Source organism: Mus caroli, chromosome 14 (assembly GCF_900094665.2).
Source record: "Mus caroli chromosome 14, CAROLI_EIJ_v1.1, whole genome shotgun sequence".
Taxonomy (NCBI): domain Eukaryota; kingdom Metazoa; phylum Chordata; class Mammalia; order Rodentia; family Muridae; genus Mus; species Mus caroli.
Window position 1 is genome coordinate 16,675,651 of NC_034583.1, and position 13,558 is coordinate 16,689,208.

Genomic DNA, 13,558 nt, shown 5'->3' on the forward strand with positions numbered 1-13,558 from the left:
TGTTTCTAAGTCATACCCCATCAGGAACTGAGTCCCAGTGTTCCCAACCCAACAGATCAACATCAGCAGCAAGACATTCCCAGCAAACAGCTGTACTGACAGGAGCCAAACTCAAAGTGACCAAAAGCACAAGAGGCCCTTCCCACAAGAGTCACCCTCCTTTCCTGTGTTGCCTAGAGCAGTAGAGCCCACAGAAGCTGTGGTAGATCTAGTTTAAATAATACGGATCTCATATTTCACTCTGAACATTCTAAATGAAAGGGTTCAAGTAGGGATCAATGTCTCTGTTGTTGTTCCAGTAGGAGACAGGGAACCACCAACCAAGGTCACTGCGAGTGGATGCTGAAGGGAGGAGCCCACAGGGCTCCTCTGCTGGCAACACCAGCTCTTCAAAGCAGACCTAACAAATTCCTTGGGGCCAAGCCAGGCCAGATTTTCCATAACCATGACAAGTCTGCTATTTTTCACCCTCTGAAAGCCTGGGTGATACCATGGGGTACAGCGCAGAAACAACTATGATTCCCCGCAAAGGGTTCCAGACAAGAATGTAATAGCTCATCTCCAGTAAGGTAAACAAGATGACACAGAAATCCTGTGAGCAGTTTGGAAAGGAAAAAGTTCAAGGACCCCCAGTCTCTGGCTGGAGAGACTACGTTCCCAAGGCTGCCTGCGCTTAGAAGGTCATTTTGCTCAGAGACTCTGCACACAGAGAAACCATGACATCACAACTCTGTGGACAAAGTGGGGCCTAAACGTCCTAGAGAAAGTAGAAAACATTAAACAAGGAGGGTAGAGGAACTAAGGGACTGTACTGAAATGTCACTGATGCCTCAAGCTTCCAAGAGCATGTGATCACAAGCTCTGTTCAAAGGAAAAGCATTCCCTAGGGAGAACTGCCTAGTCCCCTCTGGTTTGCAAACTGTGGCTTCCCTCCACACGCACGCATGCAGGTAGCTGCTATAAGAAAAATGTATTAAACAGAGACTCCTCCTATCCAATCAAGACTGCAGGAGGGTGGTTTTCCTGGAGCAGTGAGTGGCCTGGTGTCAGGGGTTGGGGGAGCCAGAGAAATAGTGGCACACAGCTGATCTGCTTCTGGAAGGAGTTAGCAGGACCTGTCCTCCCAAGCCATGGTAACCACATGACAAAGTCACAAATCCCTGTAGAGTGTCTTGGGACTTAATTTGAGCCCAAATAAAACTCAAGAGATCAAAGATCACTTCTGGCTATTCTACAAAGGGGGTATTAAAGAAAAAGAACCTACAAAGTGGGGATGAGAGGGGCCAGCAGCACAGGTATTAGAGAAGTGACCTTAAAATCAGGTTCAAGAAAGAACCAAGCTTCCTTCTAGAAGGAAGAAAAATATTTACTAAAGTGGCAAACCACTATTATGTATTTTTTCCCAAGCTTCCTTCTGAATTGGATTTTCAAAAAAGTTGTACCTCTGTTTTGCTTATTTGGTTAACAAAAATGACAACAAAGCTCCCAATAGCTTCAATCAGAGTCAGTCCTACTGTGTTTTCCATTTCTATGATAAATAAAATATGACTTGACTTTTCACTTCCTAATCCATCACTGAGGGAAGAGTCAGGGTAGGGACTCTAGCAGGAACCTGGAGGCAGGAACTGAAGCAGAGGCCACAGATGAACACTGCTTCCTGGCTTGCTCTCCATGGTTTGCTCAGGACCATTTTTCCCAGAGGTACCACTGACAATGGACTGGGCCCTTCCCCCATCAATCATTAATCAAGAAAATCAACACACAGACAAGCCTTCAAGCCAATCTGATGGAGGTGATTCCTCAAGTTAGGGTCCTTCTTTCCAGGTGACTCAACTTGACACAAAGGAGTACAGAATTCTTTGCTGAGGTTAGAAGGGATATATCAAAACAGTGTAAAAACATCATGGTGTTACACTTTGGAGATTAAACAGATGAAAGGAAGACTGTACAGAGGCTCAAGTTAGACCCCCTGTGCCCAAGTGGCATTTGCCAATGAAGTAGTGGCTTGGGCAAAGCCAGGAATCCTCGTTGTATTCTGAAGCCTTGAGGTAAAACTCACTACATTATTACAACCTTGAATCCATACATGAAAATTAACCAACATTGAAGCTCTGAGGGGCCCATACCAAACTTCAGGCTCCCATAGGCCTCCCAAGATCCCCTCAGAGAAGCTTGTGTGGAAATCTACAGAGCCCCTCCACCACACAGTTCTCAGACATCACTTGGGTCAAGTGCCTGTTGCTAAAATCCCTTCTGTTTTGGAGATGTAAACGTCCCCTTCCTCCCTGAGTCCCCACAATAAAGGAAAGTAAGATTCCATCAGAGTACATTCTGGGGAAGCGATGGGTTTATTACGTTTCCTTACAGCACAGTGTGGGAGAGGTTTCAAGCAGGAGCATGGCTAACTTTAAAACAGCCTCAGTGGAAGAACTGATGGTCTCTCCAAGGCTATGTAAATGGAGGGCTCTCCTCCAGCCCTTACCCCACCCCCAAGTCTTCTAGGCTCTCTCAGAAATCCCAAAGACACATGCAAATAGTGCAGAGCTGCATCCAGCTGTATACTCAGGTGAGGGTCTCCTGAGCCTTCCCACCCACTCTGCCCAAAGGAGATCATCAGTAGGAAATAGCCCAGCTGTAAGGACCTTTGATGCACAAGGTGGAGGGACGGAGCAAGCTGGTTCAGGTGGGGAAAGGTGCCTGCCACCAAGTCTGACAATGTGGGTCCAACTTCCCCAAAGCCACATAGTAGAAGGAAAGAACCAACTCCTGCGCGCCGTCAGTCATGGTTTTGTCAGGGTGTGCCCCTCTTCCTCACTCACAAAATAGATATCAAAAATAAATATTTATATATAAATAATTAGATTAAAAAATAATAAGGTGGAGAATGATAGAGGAAGATGCCCAGTGTCAATCTCTGGCCTACACACACACACACATATGCACACATGCACACACACATGAGAATGCAAGGATAGTTCTGGAAGTGGTTGGGGGGATTAAAAGTTCTAACTCATGTGACAGAGTGCTAACACCTCTAGCGTGCTCTCCGTAGTGGGCAGATAGTGAAGACAGAGACACAAAGCTGAGCATCTAGGTCACCTTTGACTCAATACAGTGACTACACTGCATCAGGTAGAAACTTGGACCGTGAAAGGAACTATGAGCCACTGAGCTCTGGGGACAAAGATGAACATGGGCATCCAGGTCATGAAGACTACCAATCAGGGACCTCACATCGAACTACAGGCAACCACCATCCATCTACGTGCAACAGCCACATCACAATGCCCACACATAAAAGCCAAACTCCCTAAGAAATAGAATTCCTGGGCACTTCCCCAGCCCCAGCCTCCAGACATCAATCCTAAACATAAACAAACATAAACATAATAGTAATAATAGCCTGGTGCCTCTCAGTGGTCTCCTATAGCCCCTGCCAAAGCAGATTGGAAGTCACTGAGGCAATCAGCATACATTGTATTTGATGGTCCTCCAGCAGCAGTAGCTCATTGGTTTGAGACTAATATAAATAACTCCCTCGGATAATGCCGGTAATTAATTCTGGTCAAAGAGCGGGAGATGAATGTGACACCCACTGAGTACAGAGAGCACAAGAGGCAGGTTTCTGAAAGGTAGAAAGAGCTACTCAAGGAAATTACCCCCACGGTGCTTTACAGGCAAGTGGGGGCTCTGAACTCATTACTTCAATCCTGAAAGCTGTCAGTCACTGCCAATGGGCAGTTTAATATTGCTCTAGAGCCTTCAGACTCACTATGAATCAAGGCCCACAATTATCCTTGTGATGTAGAGCTCAGGAGCTAGGCGCATTCTCTAACCTGGGGGATGCAAGCTTCTCATACCCAAAGTGTGTCTGGCTCGAGAAAGACGTAAAAGTACATACACCCAGCCAGGACACACCCAGAAGAAGGGCTGGATGGTTCTGGATTTCCCAGCCCCATGCAGTCAAAATGTTTTAGGTTATCTGAAATAGTTAACTTCAGACTGCCTAGGAAACCCCGCTCTGTTATACGGTCCCCTAAGTAAGTAGGGTAACGTCCAAAATTGGGCTCCTAAAAGGCTATATCAGGCAAGAGGCATTTGGGTGTGTAAATGATAATTCATGTTACTACATAGCACCAATTCAATGAATCACAAGAAAACATTTTCTTTTCCCTTGAGAGAAATAATTTGCAAGGCTTTTGCAAGCTCTCTATCCCATTGAGCTTCACAGTGAATCAATGCAGTTGGTATTCTTGGTGTCCTTGGGAAGTTAAAGGAAAGGCTCAGAAAGGCCTAGTCTGGTTGACTGCTGAAGTGTTCGTCATTCTTGCCTTATTTAAATTAAGTCAAAAATCATTTAACGTGCCTTGCCTAGCTTTATTTGACTGTAATAAATATCTGATAACCACCTTATAGACAGGAGAGGTACATTGCATCTCCTAGGTTCAGGTTCCAGCCCACAGACAAATAATCCTGTTGCTCTGGGCCTGTGACAAGCCAGCAGGTCACACACGGCGAGAGTCAAACCAATACATTCTACTGGGATGTGAAAGAGGAAGAATTTGATGAAAGGGTTAGAACCCCATAATTACCTTTCTATAGTAATTCTTCAAGGGCCTGCAACACACAAGGCTTGGGGGACACTTAAGATCCAAAATACAAGCAGATTGTGAGGGAGTAGCTGCCCATATGCTTGTTAAGGCCCGATGGCTTATTTTTCTTGGGGACTTCAGCCCTAGAACACAATCAGCCCTGAGTCAGCCCAGCCCAATCTACTGTCTGGCAACACTTGGGAGGTTCATGGATTTCTCCTAGTTAGTCACAAGAGTTTGTGGCCAACAGTGGTCTCTTGGGGCAACCTAAAACAACAGGGAAAGCGTATATGGAGCCCTATAAGGTGGTTTTCGATCTAGGCAGCTGGCAGCCTTCTTTTCTAAGTGGCCCTGGCTCTGAATACAGGCATCAGATTTCCTGGATGCTAAGTAGCTGGCTCTTCAGCACCCAAGAGTTGTGCTCAAGTGGTCTCTAGAGCCACTGAGACTGTCCCCAGCAGAGAAGACTTAAGCAATTGGCTCACCAGCCCAGGCCAGGATGCCCAAAGGAAAGGTACTCAGTCCAAGGCCTTAAATTCCCACAGCTAGACCTCAGCTCCTCCAAGAAGCTCCTCTGCCAGACCTGAACAGTCCTATACAAAGCACTGAGGCCATAGGCCCAAGGGAGCTTTCCCTACCAACATAGCCGGAGTTCTTCCCCAAAGTCCTCTGCTCTGTACCCAGGCTTCACATCCCCAAGAGCCCTCTAGCAAAAGAAGGGAACACTTGTATGATGAGAATCTGAACAGGCAAAATTTTCCAGACAACATGATCAAGCCTGGTTGTTTGGCTGCTGCTGTGGTGGTGGTGGTGTGTTGTTTTGTTCTAGTCAGAGCTAGTATAGATCCTGGATGAGACACAGACTGAAATGAAATGATACAAAAATATGACTGTGTTTTCCCAATAGAAGCTACTTAGATAAGAGCTGCTACTGTTCACTGAGAACTGATTGTCAAGAATTATTCGAGGGGTTTTACATGCATTATCTTGCCGGATGCAGAATGAAGTTATCTCACTTGATGTATACAAGCCAACTTCCGTATCTATAATTCTCCACTGGCAGACTCAGCCAACTGAGGATTGGGAATAGTTGAAACAAAATCGTGCCTGTGCTGAACACATTCAGCCTTCTTTTTCAGGTCCTTATTCCCCAAATAATACAATATCACAACTACTTATGCAACGCTTACCTTGCTTGCTGTATAAGAGATGCATAGAGGATTTGAAGCAAAGGAGAGCTGTATGTTACAATGTAACATATGAAACATACATAGGCCATCTGTAACAAAGCCCAGAGAGGCTCATTCTTTTCCACAACACACAGAGAACTATCACAGTGACAGTGCTTTCTATACTGTAAATACTTTACATAGATTACGGGGTCTCACCACCAATTCAAAAAAGTGCTGTTATGTACCCCCACATACAAGGAAGGAATCAAGTTGACCAAGGCTTCATGGTTTGCCCAAGGTCACACTGCTAAGTGACAAAAAGACCAAAGCCTGGACCCAGACTTAGACTATCCCCTCATCCCCATACCCTGCTTATGATAAGCTTCATTTTTGGGTGCAAAAACAGACATGGAAAAGCCAATTCACTTGTATAGACTCCACCCACTAGGGGGCTATACGGATACACCAGGATGGTCCACACAATTAAACAATTAAATGTGTAATGGTGCACATCTTAGGGGGATACGGAGTTGAAAGACCCCCATTCTCATCTACAAAGTAAGTGCTGAGCCAGCCTAGATACATGAGATCCTGTCCAAAGAAAATGGACCTTCACTCAAGAAGCTGACACTGCTGTAAGTTCAAGGCCTGCTGGGGATGTATAGCAAGACCCTGTCTCAAAATAGTCAGATCCTGCCTCTAAAGTACTCAGTAAAATTAAAACTGTGAGGTAGACGTGCCCATCAAGGATGGACCCATGGGTCCAGGCTCCCTGCTGTCCTGTCTCACAGGTAGGTCCAGGGGCATCCAGGGCAGAAACTAGGCAAAACCCAGGGCAATGTCCACTTGACGGAACCAAGACTTTTTTCTTGTGTTATTAGTTGAGACCACTACAAACCCAAGGAACAATAACTTGAAGTTCTTCTTCCCAACCTGAGTGTTGTATATTAATCAAGTTGCTCAGGTTGAGGAAATGACCCCAGAGTGAGTAAGATTCAACAGGACAGATGGCTCATCAGTCAAGAGCACTGGCTGCTCTTCCAGAAGACCGGAGTTCAATTCCTGGCACCCATGTGGCAGCGCAAAACTGTCTGTACCTCTATTCCAGGGAATCCAACACCTTCACACAGATACACAAGTGGGCAAAACACCAATGCACATGAAACAAAAAAAATTATTTTTTAAAGATTTATTTATTTATTATATGTAAGTACACTGTAGCTGTCTTCAGACACTCCAGAAGAGGGTGTCAGATCTTGTTAGGATGGTTGTGAGCCACCGTGTGGTTGCTGGGATTTGAACTCGGACCTTTGGAAGAGCAGTCGGTGCTCTTAACCACTAAGCCATCTCTCCATCCCCAATAAATTATTTTTTAAAAAGATTCAGTGCCCTCATTCTCTGGGTAAGGATGCTCCAGACACACAGATGGTACATTACAGAGTCAAGGTGAAAGTGCAGGTACCCAGATGGGAGCAATGGCATCATACCAAGCATGACTTCCTCCAGCCGTGTGGATTTCGTTCCAAGAAGACATATCACTGTACTGGTCTGGGGCCTGGTCCACAGAAAATATGCCACACTCTGTCAAACTTGAGGGCCTAAGACACAAAAGTTCTATCAGGGGCCATGATAGCCTCATGGGTATTCAGTATTCCTGAGCACCGCCCTGAATTCTGTATGACTGATTTTAGCACCTGTCGGAGGTGGCTTCTAAATTTAGACCTGACATTGGAGGCGGTCTGTTGCACAAATGTATATTTCCTCAGGAACAGTTGTCAGAAACAGTAAAACTGACACAAAACACACCTTGGCAACAGTGGGCTGTGAAGCCAGAGGACCACAAACAAACAAGTCATCCCACTCCGCAAAGCTCACTCTAGCTGTCAGGGCCTCTCCATACTTACGGAGGTGGGTGCATGTCCATGCGTGAGAGGGGATGTCTATGTATACACACATGCATGTGAAGGCCGGTGAGAAAGCTCAGGTATTGTGCTTGTCCTTGCTCCACTGCCCTTGCCCTGCTCCACTGATCCTGCAGTTTTCCCAGGTGGGGAGGAAGAGGCTACTGCTGTCCACTGAGCCCCAGAGACATGTCTGTCTCCATTCCCTCAGGCCCTACTGCTGAGATTGCAAACACCACTGATCATATTCAGCTTTTTAATTTTTTAATATAGACTCTGGGGATTGAACTTGGGTCCTCAAGCTTGCACGCAGACATTACACTGATCTATCACTCCAGCTGGGGTTTGTAACATTTTTTTTTAGTAGAAATCCAGAGAGAGTCTATACAAGTGAATTGGCTTTTAGTAGAACTCCAGAGAGAGTCTATACAAGTGAATTGGCTTTTCCATGTCTGTTTTTGCACCCAAAAATGAGTCTCCATTTTTAATCCCACTTGTCAATATAGTCCCCTAGGCCCTTCATCCTCTCTAGAGGTTTATCATCAACTAATTGGGAGCCTGAGTCATTGCTCATTTGGGGTGCTAAAACGCACTCTATGTGATAAAGCCACCTTGGTAGAAGATACAGCTTAATTTTAATCATCTCCTTTGCCTTCCAATTAGTTGCTTATATCCAATTTCCACGTGTCCCCTGTACTCCGAACACTCTGCTGTGCTAGACGGATGGAAGAATCTTACTAACGTCAACTTAACAGAGGGGACACCACAGGGCAATAAAGAGGTGAGACACATGGTACATACTTACACATAACTTTCACGAAAGCACCTCATCTGCCCTTGCCTAGAACAGACCCAGAAGAAAGAAGAAAAATCAAAATTACCCTTATGCCCTGAAATTTTCCATTCTCGATCTCAACCCAAAGGTGACTTTTTTTATTTTTAAACTGAAGCCAAAAAAAAAAAAAATCAACTATTTTTGATTTGTGCCCAGGCTGAAGAAACAGACTTTGTTCTTCTTACATGGAGGTAAGGCTTTTTAAACACATAGGTAGCTCAAACAGCTGAGCTTCAGAAGCCCCAGCCTCCTAGCCAGCTAGTGTGCACAGGGTGACTGTGCCTTTGCTTTCATTGCAGACCCTAGCATGAGCAGCCAGGCGAGAGGGAGCTGGAATTCCTCTGTCTGTGCACATTGTCCCCAGGTCCACTAAATACTTGAAAGACCAGCTGAGGGCTCTGACATTGTTCGCAGAATGCTTGGGCCTGGAGCTTTTCCTCCCGCATGGATGACAAGGAATCCTTGCCTTTGATTGAATTCCATCCTCCCAAAACCCCACCAAAATGGCACCACAGGGAGGCCTGATGAGTCCTCTCACTGTTATTTGTCTCAGACTCTCTCTCTCTCTCTCTCTCTCTCTCTCTCTCTCTCTCTCTCTCTCTCTGTCTCTGTCTCTCTCTCTCTGCCCATCCAGCCTTTGCAGTTCTGGACCCACCCTAAAACTGCAATGCTGTAATTCCCCTCCACCCTTAACCCAATCAGCTGTCCTATACTCATGGAGGAAGAAAGGCCTGCAATGGCCGGACAAAAAAAAAAAAGTATGGGTGCGAATCACCCTTGACCCAAACAGACCCAGTTGCCCATTTGACACGATCCTCAATGAACTACCTGCATTGCATCCATGAGGCCTCACCCTCTTGACTTACCATTTATCCCTTCAAAGATGTGTTAGGGTCCAGGGAAGGTTTCCACAGTCACCCATCCTTCCCCTGAGCTGTTTGGCAAACTCACAGCCAGACCGTGCCACTTAAGTACTGTGTGCCTGTGAATATGTCACTGACTCTTTACAAACCAGGCTCACTGTACATGTCTCGCATACCCACAGAGTTAGGATGAAAATGGGTCTGGAGAGGTGTCTTAGTAGCTAAGAGTCTGTATTGCTCTTGCAGAGACCACAGTCCAGTTCCCAGGACCCAGACTGGGCAGCTCATGTCCACTGTAATTCCAGCTCCAGAGGATCCAATGGCTTCTTCTAAACTTGGCAGTCAGTTACACTCCAATGTACAAATCCCCTCTTCATCTCCTCTCCCCACATACACACATAAATATAAACCACGATAACAAACAAGAGGAATCAGGGATCTGAAGGAGCTTTGTGATCAGAGTTCAATAAGAACTCGTTTGGATTATTCAGCACACAGGACAGAGCTAGAGGGTGTAGTTTGCTCCTTACAGCTAAAATCCAAACAATACTGTGGATAAAGAACGTGACTTATATCAGGCAAAACACAAGGAACTAAAAGAAAACAGGGAATAAGATGCATAAGGCTTGAAGCAAGGGTATTTCCATAGCAATACACAATTAGAAAGGCTTCCTGTAAGTGGAAGACCTTACACAAAGCCTTGACTCTCGGGACACTGACCACAGTACTTTAGGCAGTCCTTTTCCTGGATCCAGACCTCCGCAGAGGCAAGAGACTGTCTGTCTTTGTGCGTCCTGGTTTTCCCAGCATCCCCCATGAATCCCACTGCCTCATAACAGATGAGTGGTAAGTAAACTGAAAGAAAATAATAATAAATTGAGTCTGGAGAAAACAAGGAACCCAGATAGCTTAGGGAGAGAGAGGAACCCCAGAAAACACATGTGAGTTTAGAAAGCACCTGTAGGGCATGCTGTGGGCATCAGAGTGGATTTACAGCAGCATGGAAAAGGAAGGTCTGGAAAGGCAAGCCCCCGGGCAGAGGGCAGAGGTCTGGACTTTGTGCCAGAGGAGCCCGGGCTTCTGAATATAGGAGGCAGCGAAGAAGTTCAGAAGCATCCGATTATCAGCCCTCTGGGGAGGTGGACTCTGGCAGCAGCAGACAGGGAAACCTAGAGAAGGAAGCACATAAGCCAGGCTGGGAGAGGGACCACTGCCCCACAGCAAAGTCATCAAAGGCCACCTCAGGGGCTGTCCCTAGACTATCCCTGAATGTCCTTTCACCCCCTGCCGAGTGCACTCTTCTGTAAGTCATCACCTTTGAGTTCTTAGTCTAGGCTAGGCAGTTGCATTTTCAGACAATGCTGACAATCGGCCTGCCATTTAAAGGATGGGACAGCGGGGGAAGTCCCCACCTTTAAAACCATTACCCCAAGTGCCTGTTTTCAACAGTTCTATGAAGTAATATGCTATTGCATGAGTGAGCAAAAGAAAGCTAAAAGGCTGGGGAATTCAACTGTAATTCAGACACTGTCACCAAGCAAACCTTAGGACCAGAGCAAAAGCTAACTCAGAGTGGTACAGGGGCTGGCCTAGTATGTGCAAGGCCCTGGGTTTCATCGCCAGTAGCACACATACACACAGAAATAGATCCTGGCGGGGCTACAGTAGATCATCTTGGTTCCAAAACAGGCCTTGTGCCAACCAGCTGGGTGACCTTGGGCAACTGAAATCCTGTGAGTCACTTTCCCCAATGTTAGAGACAGCTCCCACCCAAGAAAGTAGAGATGAGAACCAAAGGAGTCAATACAGTAGGATACCTAGTGTCTGCTGAGGGTATAGTGGTTAGTGGGCCATGGCTAGAGTGGGGGCTGGGCCTTCAACTGAAGCTGACACTGTTCCTAGCATGTGGCTGTCCCCATGGAGTGTCAGTGTGAGCCTCCCAGCCCCATTAACTCTCCTGGAGTCACTGTGCTTTCCACCTCGAAGACACACAGGTGAGCTGATATCTAACATCTCTTTTGCTTTGCAGACCCTGAAACATGTGTGGGGCTATGGATCATTAAAACTTCCCTTTGCATGGGCTGGAGAGATGGCTCAGTGGTTAAGAGCATTAACATTGGCTGCTCTTCCAGAGGACCTGGGTCCAGTTGTTAGCACCCACATGTTGGCTCACAACTACCCTTAACTCCAGTTCTAGAGGATCCAAAAGCCTCTTTTGGCTTTCATAAGCACTGTATATATGCGTGTGCAGGTAAAACATTCATATACATAGAATAAAACTTGGAAAAAAAACCCTCCTCCCTGCATTTCTCTACCTGTACGCCACTTCTGCTGCCCTGATACACAAAGATAGGCAGTGGGCATAGATTGATACAAAAACAATATTTGTAAGTGAAATTGCAAAAAGAGGCCTTGGCAGTGACAACTTAGGAATGTATCCCTTGGGCTCACCATAGACCTATTCAAGTGGAATCCCACTGACAGAACAGTAGTCCTCTCGGAAATGTCCTCCTTCCCCCTCCCCCCACAGAGCCTAGCCCTAGTCTTCAGAGGGTCCTGATCTCCCTAGGACCCCACTATGGCCAGTCTTTGTGCCCTAAGAGAAGCACTTCTCACCATGCACAAATGCTGGGGAAGCATTTGAAAATAGGGTTTCCAGTTACCACTGGCATGCCTGGAGTGTCCTGATGCTGACTGCAGCTGTCCCACAGAAAGCCAGTGACGTCATCTGCAGGCCTAACCGTGCTGAGTTCCAAAGCTGTGCTTAACATAAGGTTCCCTGAAGGTAGAGGTCCCTGTCCCTGGGATAAAAGGAAGCTGGCACTGTCCAGGATAACTTTTTTCTTTGCTGGATAGAACTCCATTGTCACAACTTAGACTCACAACAGGAAAGTGTCAGCAGGTATTCCAATTGTCTGAGACAATGCATTTGGTTGCTTTTAAGTTTTTTATCATGTGCCATGTCTTGCCCAGAGCCCAGGGCTGGACAGAGGAGACTCACTCCCTGGTTTCTTACTGGACTCTGTTATGGTATGAGAAAATGAATAGTCTTACATTTCTCCACTACAGAGAGAATGGGGAGAGAGGAAAACAAGAGGGCAAAGGAAGAAGAGGGTGGAAGGGCACACAGGAACTGACTGTGTTCTCTTCTTCCTCTCCCTGACCAGGGTACTGTACTGGGGACAGCCCTGGCAGAACTTGTCCTGCAGAACACCTGACTGAGGGGACAGACTCTGAGTGCTTGCAGGGCACTGTAACAGATTGGGCCCTGAGCCCTAGACCAGAGTTCAAGCTCAATGCAGAACAGATTTCCCAAGGGTTGGGATCAGATTAATTGGAATTTGCAAGCTGTGCCCAGTTAAGATCCGTATCTGTCACCATGTTAACCACATTCAGGTCCCTCTTAAAAATCACAACTCCACCATCCATCACCTCCCCGGAATGGGAAAAGTGGCCAAAGCCTGGCCACCCAAGGCCAGCTCTCTGGCTAACAGCCTGCCCTCCTGTAACCAGACTCTTCCACTGGCTTCAAGATAAATGTGAGTGACTCTTGAACTCCTGGGGTGTAGGAGGGGCTGCTACTAGCAATCATGAAAATATCCCCTTCATTGGCCTGAATTCAGTTGCATAAAGAATTATAGGGTTTGACCCAGTATGGTGGTGCCCACCTTTAATCCCAGCACTCAAGCAGCAGAGGCAGGGAAATCAATCTCTTGAGTCTGAGGCCAAGCCTGGCTTATGGAGTGAGGTCCAGGACTGTCAGAGCTGTTACACAGAGAAACTCTGTCTCAAAAAACAAAACGACAACAACAACAAAAATTACAGGGTTCTTCCCAGGGGAGAAAGAGTTAGGTGGGGTCATTCAGACTCTAAAAGCAAGGCTGTAAAGGGGAAGGGAGATGAATAATTACCTCGATCAAACTGTTCCCAAAAAAATGTATAGAGTCCAGTTATGCAAGAAAAAAACTGAGAACCCAAAATTACATTATAACCTAAGGTTACCCAGCCTGGAGGGGAAACACACAGATGCGGACCAGGTCTTCTTGGGACCAAACTCTGTTTTCTTTGCAATCCCTGTGATACATTTAACTTGAGAGAGAGAGAGAGAGAGAGAGAGAGAGAGAGAGAGAGAGAGAGAGAGAGGAAGGAAAGAAGGAAGGAAGAGAGAGAGAGAGATTTCTGCTCTGAATCTTGT

At 46.3% G+C, this 13,558-nt stretch overlaps 1 protein-coding gene and 1 long non-coding RNA gene across 29 annotated transcripts in view; both read right to left on the minus strand.

The window, feature by feature from the left end:
- Positions 1-13,558, minus strand: part of Kcnma1 (potassium calcium-activated channel subfamily M alpha 1) — a 702,678-nt gene that overhangs the window by 627,454 nt on the left and 61,666 nt on the right. The gene's annotated exons all lie outside the window — the stretch shown is intronic.
- LOC115029221 lies at positions 7,159-10,530 on the minus strand. The gene is made up of 4 exons (XR_003834782.1): positions 10,322-10,530; positions 10,084-10,218; positions 8,471-8,506; positions 7,159-7,362 (listed from the first exon to the last, which is right to left on the minus strand). It is a non-coding gene; the product is annotated as an uncharacterized LOC115029221 (long non-coding RNA).